Raw genomic sequence first — 5,774 nt, forward strand, 5'->3', positions numbered from 1 at the left:
CAAATGTCAGAACTCAATGGGGATTGAAGGAGTGAAGGTGAAATTCAGTGGGGACATCAGGGATCAGACCAGACGACCTTTTGGTGAGCAGTCACTTAGACAGCAGGTCCAGTGACCTCAGGACCTTTAAAGAGTCAAGGGGATTGGGGAGATAGTTGTGAATTGTTTTGCTGTAGACCGATCACATAGGGGGTGAAGGAGGGATACGTCAGGAGAATCTTACTGAAACTGTTACTTCAGCTTTCCCAAGTGAACTTTCACCAGTTTGCAGCTTTAATCTGAGGCAAAACCAGGAAAAATCTGATTGCCTGGAAGACTGCTAGTTTTTATCTCCCCTAGCTATGCATTTCAAACCATTTCTGTAGGACCAGCCTTGGAAGAAAACGAATGGTCTGATTATACAGCATTGCAGTGTCTCAGGTAACAAACGCATGACAGCTATTTAACCAATACCTGGGAAGCCAACCAGCAAGGGTGGCATTAATGATTTTGCAGAAAGTTAACTAAGTACATCTATCACTTTGTCATGTAGGGTAAAAGAAAGCATCAGTCAAAGAAGGAAGAGAGGAGCAGTCTATGCTTCCTTTTTTAGGTTCTGCTGAAATCTGCTCTAAGAATCAATACAGCTGGAGCTGTGAACAGTACTCAGGCTGATTAAATGTAACAGGGATAGAAAGGGGAGGAGCAAGGCCAGAAGCTGATCTGGAGCTAAACAGAAGCATACTGTGGGTCAGCAAAACACCAGGGGTTTACTAAAGGGCTCTCCAATGGCGATGCCCTAAAATTAGTCTCCAGGGGCTTAGCCATTCCAGTTATCTTCAAACAAGGGCTTCACCTTAACCAGCTTTGAAAATGCTCCTGTTCACACACAGGTTGCACTCTCAGAGTCAGATATTTCCAATACTTTCCTAAGAAAGACCATGCTGAAGTTATTTCTCCTTGGGACAGATTCACACCTGGAGTGAATACAGGCACCTTCAACTATAATCTCAGTTTACAAGAGCTGGGGTTTCAGCCAGCTGATTTTCACAGCTCCTAACTGCATCAAGCAAGGCTGTACAATTCCTCTCTTCTCCTTCCTCCCTTGAAGAAGAGGCATTGTATACACCTTTCCATCCCTTTTCCTCTCGGTAAGCCTAACACAGCTCCTGCACTGGAGCTTCTACTGCCTGGAACAGTTCTCTTGATTATTTTCATTTTTAAGATAACCTGTTCTTTGCTAAAGCCTATCTTTTCAATATGGCCTGCAGAGCGTATTTAGTCAAAATTGTAACTAGAGCTGGTTGAAAGATTTGTGTTTGGAACTATGTTTAAAAAGGATTTGCTGCTTTTCTGAAGTCTTTTTTCTGATTTTTGAGAAATCTGTTTCGACAGACTTTATATATATTTTTTTAAAAAATTTTGCTTCATGAAAAGGAGGAAAAGTAGAAGAGAGAAGCAAAAATAAAGAATAAAAACATAAAGGACAATACTAAAAATCCATGATATGGAGTCTAAGAGATTCTACATTAAAAATAAGTTTTCCCATGAATATTTGACAAATAAACCTATCCAGTTAAAAATCCTACAAAATTTACATTTCATATTTTTTTTTCAATTCACTATTCTAATCCATTTTTATTTTATTGCATTAGAATCTGTTGCATGAATTTCAAAGGAACAGTCTATAAAGATCATCTACCCCTAGTTTTTAATTATTGTGGTATAATCTATCTTTTTGTTTATCCAGATATGAAAATAGAAATATAGTCCCACTATGCCTTCCTAGAGCCCAAGCAATCTTTTTTATGTTATAATTGTTAGCAGTTTCCCCCTCCATTTTTAGAGTACCGTGTACCTCTTTAACTTGACAAACTCATTACTTTTTAATGAATTAATTACTAGGGAAACAGCTTGTCACTTTGAGTGGCAGATAGGAACAGGCTGCTCTTGTACCAGAGGGCAGGCATAGCGCCTGACTGCAGCCTGATTAAATTAACAGGCTGCCAGGTCCACCCTTTAAAACTCTTGGGGTGAGCACTGCTGCCACCACTGCCTGAATATGCTGTGCTCCCTATCAAGTGATTAGTAGTTGCTCTGTGTTTTTCTCTTTCACCATCAGGAAAATCAGTTCCAGAGGGTCACAGGGGAGTTCACACATCGCAGAAGGGAACTTGTTGTGCAATGGCCACTACCATTAATACCTTTGATATGGAAATAAAAGGTAAGAGAAAAATTTCTAATAGCTTCATGGTGTCCCTGCATCTGTGAGTTTTGCATTAGTTACTCAACCACTAGCAATTTGATTAAAATACCAAAAATTAGGAAATGCTGCAAGAATTACCATATCCTTTGAGCTGTTCAGAGCCTATGCACCACTTAAGTTGTTAGTCCTGAGTGTAAGGCCTGCATAGGGCATTCCAACCAGCCAGCTGCAAGCACAGGTCCCTCTCCAGTAAAGCATTTGAGCACAGGACCTTTAACTGATTCCAGCGGGATTATTTTCTTGCTTATATTTAAATGCACACTTGGACATTACAGTGGCTGAAGTGCTAAGTTACCAAGACAGTGATCCAATCCTGGCTGCTCAGGGCTCTCAGGAAAGGACAGAAATGATGGTGTTTCACACTGCTCATTCAGCTCGTGCTGACTTTCCCACAGGAGCAGAGAGCGAGGGGCAATTTCTGTCCCACACTAGCGTGGTGGGTCACCCTCTGCCTTGATGAGGAGCAGTGAAAAGCTCCAGTGCTTATTCCAGCACTGTGCAGCTTCCCTACTGCTGCACTCTCAGTACTGGGAAACACTGGCTGCTCTGCTGTAGCAGCATTAAATAGGACTTGAGGAAATCTTTCAACAGGAGTTTTCTTAAGCTTTCAGCTGTTGTTTTTTTTCCCCACCATGTGGCATGGGAGACACCACAAAGATGCTTTTTAGAACTGCTAAGTAGGTTGAATCGTTTTCTCCAAAACCACCAGAATTCCAAAATCTGTTGTCTTAACACTCAGGGAGCCTAACAGGATCTCCCATCCCATTTTGATTATGTCAGTGATAATAAAATAGAATCACAGAATCATTAAGGTTGGAAAAGACCTCCAAGATCATTGAGTCCAACCTTTCACCACCTTTCCAACCAAACATTAAGTGCCACTTAAGGGACATTTGGAGAGGTATTTCTGCAAAACTCAAGTACCCATTACCTACATTTTTCTTTGGACTTGATTAAAAAAAAAACAGGAAAAGCAAAGGGTTGATTAAAAGACAATTGAATAAGGAAAAGACTTACTGTGATACTGTTGTAATCTAATTTGCTTTTTACCTTCCCACACACAGGAAGCAATTGCTTCAACAATTCTCTATATTCCTTCAGTCTGTACAGACTAGTGCTTGCCTACCTCACAGAAACTGTGTGAAGCAAGAATGATAAGAACTGAGAAATGCTGACGTACTAAATTGGGAGAAGATTTATAACTGGCTTAGATAAACTAAAGGAAGAAAGTATTAACTCATACTGAAGAAAATCAGAGTGGTTTTTAACCTAGAAATGTCATGTCCTCAGCAGCATCCCAAAGCTTCCAGCCTGTGTTCACCAGACCTGCACCTCTCATACCCCCTCCCTCATTTCAAAACTTGACTTTGTATGAACATTCCCCCAGCTACCAATAAAACAAAAGCTATACCACTGGATGTGAAATTTCTATAACTTTTATTACCTACAGGACTAGCACTTTTTTTTTCTTTGATGGGAAAAGGTAACACAGGAAAGCTAAAGTCCTAAGTAAATGTGGCTTCTACTAAGCACACAACTTCAGGTGTTCAGAAGTTCATACTTGCTGCCCTTGGAGAAATCATCCCCTCCCTAGGAATATGTAGGGTCACTAAAGTGCAACCTTCTCCTCTGTTCTGATGTGTAATAGCCCAAATATAAAAGAGAATCCACTCAGTGATATTTCTCTACCAAATTAAAGAAACAAAGGGGAAGAAAAAGGTAACACTAGCATACCTCATCAGACTTGCACAGACTAGCAGAACACCTATGGACATTCAAGTGTCCTGCCATATTTCTGTTCTGAGGAAAAGTCTGCTTTAAACAGATTTTCCTACTTTTCTTCACAGATCTCCAGGTATTTCAACAGGAAAATAAAAGTATTTTTATCAGAGTGTCTTTCATACTTTCCTTTAAAAAATATATATTTCTTGTTCATTTTATGTGAACGCTGAATATTTGGAGACCTAATATATGCATCTGTAAGGCATCTGAGATTTCTCATGTAATCCCACAGGGAAAACACACTAATCCAATCACTTTGGTACTGCAACAGAGGGCAATGAAGAGAAAAGTCAATAAAAGCATCAGAGCACAAAAAGGCAAGCTGTAATCAATATATGATCTTGATATGGGCTGTCTGGTAAAGAAAAATCATTTAGGATTTAGATTTATTTCCTTGTGCAAATTGCATAGAAAGTGAAAAAAATAATTGATGGGCTAAACCTAGTTTATTCCTTTATCCTGACTTCTTTTTTTTCCTTTTTTCCTTTATCCAAGAAAGTAAGCAAATATTTTGATACTGGGTAAATTAACCAGGCAGAATCTGGCAAGAAAACAGTAGCCTGGCTTCCATCTTTTGCCAGGCAAATGCTATTATGCCCAAGCCACCTGTCCGCCAGTGTCAGAAAAAGTCATCACAAGGAAAAATATCTTGCTCTTTGATAAAAGGAAAAAAATCCTCAAACCAACATATTTTATAAATTCCATCCTGATGGCAAAGGAAATATTTTGAAGTAGCTACAGGTATGTAAAAAAAACCAAACAAATAAATTACTTCTACAGGTGCTTTCTGGCAGTCCATTTGCCAAAGCTGAGCCTTGCCAGCATCCCTGAAGATAATACTCTTTCCCACCCACTCTACCACCAAATCCAGAGAACTGGGAAGATTGATAGCAAATTATATCAGTAAACAAAAGGCCAATAAGGCCTTTTTCATGTACCATCACAACTTGCTGTGCTTCCCTCAGTGATGATACTTGAACACTTGGTAAATATGAAAATATATACATATTTTCAGACAAACAATACCTACCATATCAGAAAATTTTAACACTAATGTTTCCAGTGCTTCATGTCTATATTTTAAAGTATATTTCACTCCTACCATCTTCTTTCTTCATGGGGTTCTTCAGTTCTTTTTTTATCTGAAAAAATCTAATTGCCAAATTCTACTTATTCACCTAAAACTTGAAATCTAGCAAGAGAGGAACTACATTTAATAAAATGAATGTTCATTGCCAGGAAACAATAATCTACCTTAAAAGTACATTAAATTCACAAAAATAAATAGGCAAAAGTTAACAAATACCAGAATTACAAGCTGCCTCTGAAGTCTGTTCAAAGTTAATAAATACCAGAATTGCAAGTGCCTCTGAATGCACTCAATTCCTCTGCACATTATCAATGGTCTTTCAATTTCTTTGATTGTACGTTATTTTTTCCCATCAGATCTTGTTATTTCTACTGATCCTCCTTAACCAAACTAAAACTGCCTTTTCTGTACCCATCTTTTCACCACATATGTGGGACTTCAGCTCAAGTATATCACCACTGTTCCCTTAACTTCTGAATTAGTGTACCACCAGCAGCAGAGACCACAGTCCACAGATGATTATCAAGTTCCTTTATGCTTTTAACTGCAATATACCATAGTCATTAACCTGACATCATCATCCAAAATGTTCCCTCTTTCTGCTTCATCATTTTGCTCAGCTGTAAAACCTACCACAATAAGAAATCATTACTACAG

The 5,774-nt window shown here is 38.7% G+C and overlaps 1 long non-coding RNA gene across 1 annotated transcript; it reads left to right on the forward strand.

Annotated features, from left to right (window-relative positions):
- The first annotated feature begins 686 nt into the window (after nt 1-686).
- On the forward strand, nt 687-3,658 carry LOC111927042 (uncharacterized). The gene is made up of 4 exons (XR_015283540.1): nt 687-872; nt 949-1,130; nt 2,102-2,203; nt 3,310-3,658. It is a non-coding gene; the product is annotated as an uncharacterized LOC111927042 (long non-coding RNA).
- Nucleotides 3,659-5,774: the final 2,116 nt, after the last annotated feature.

The sequence above is a fragment of the Cyanistes caeruleus genome, chromosome 2 (assembly GCF_971803275.1).
Source record: "Cyanistes caeruleus chromosome 2, bCyaCae1.hap1.1, whole genome shotgun sequence".
Lineage (NCBI taxonomy): Eukaryota > Metazoa > Chordata > Aves > Passeriformes > Paridae > Cyanistes > Cyanistes caeruleus.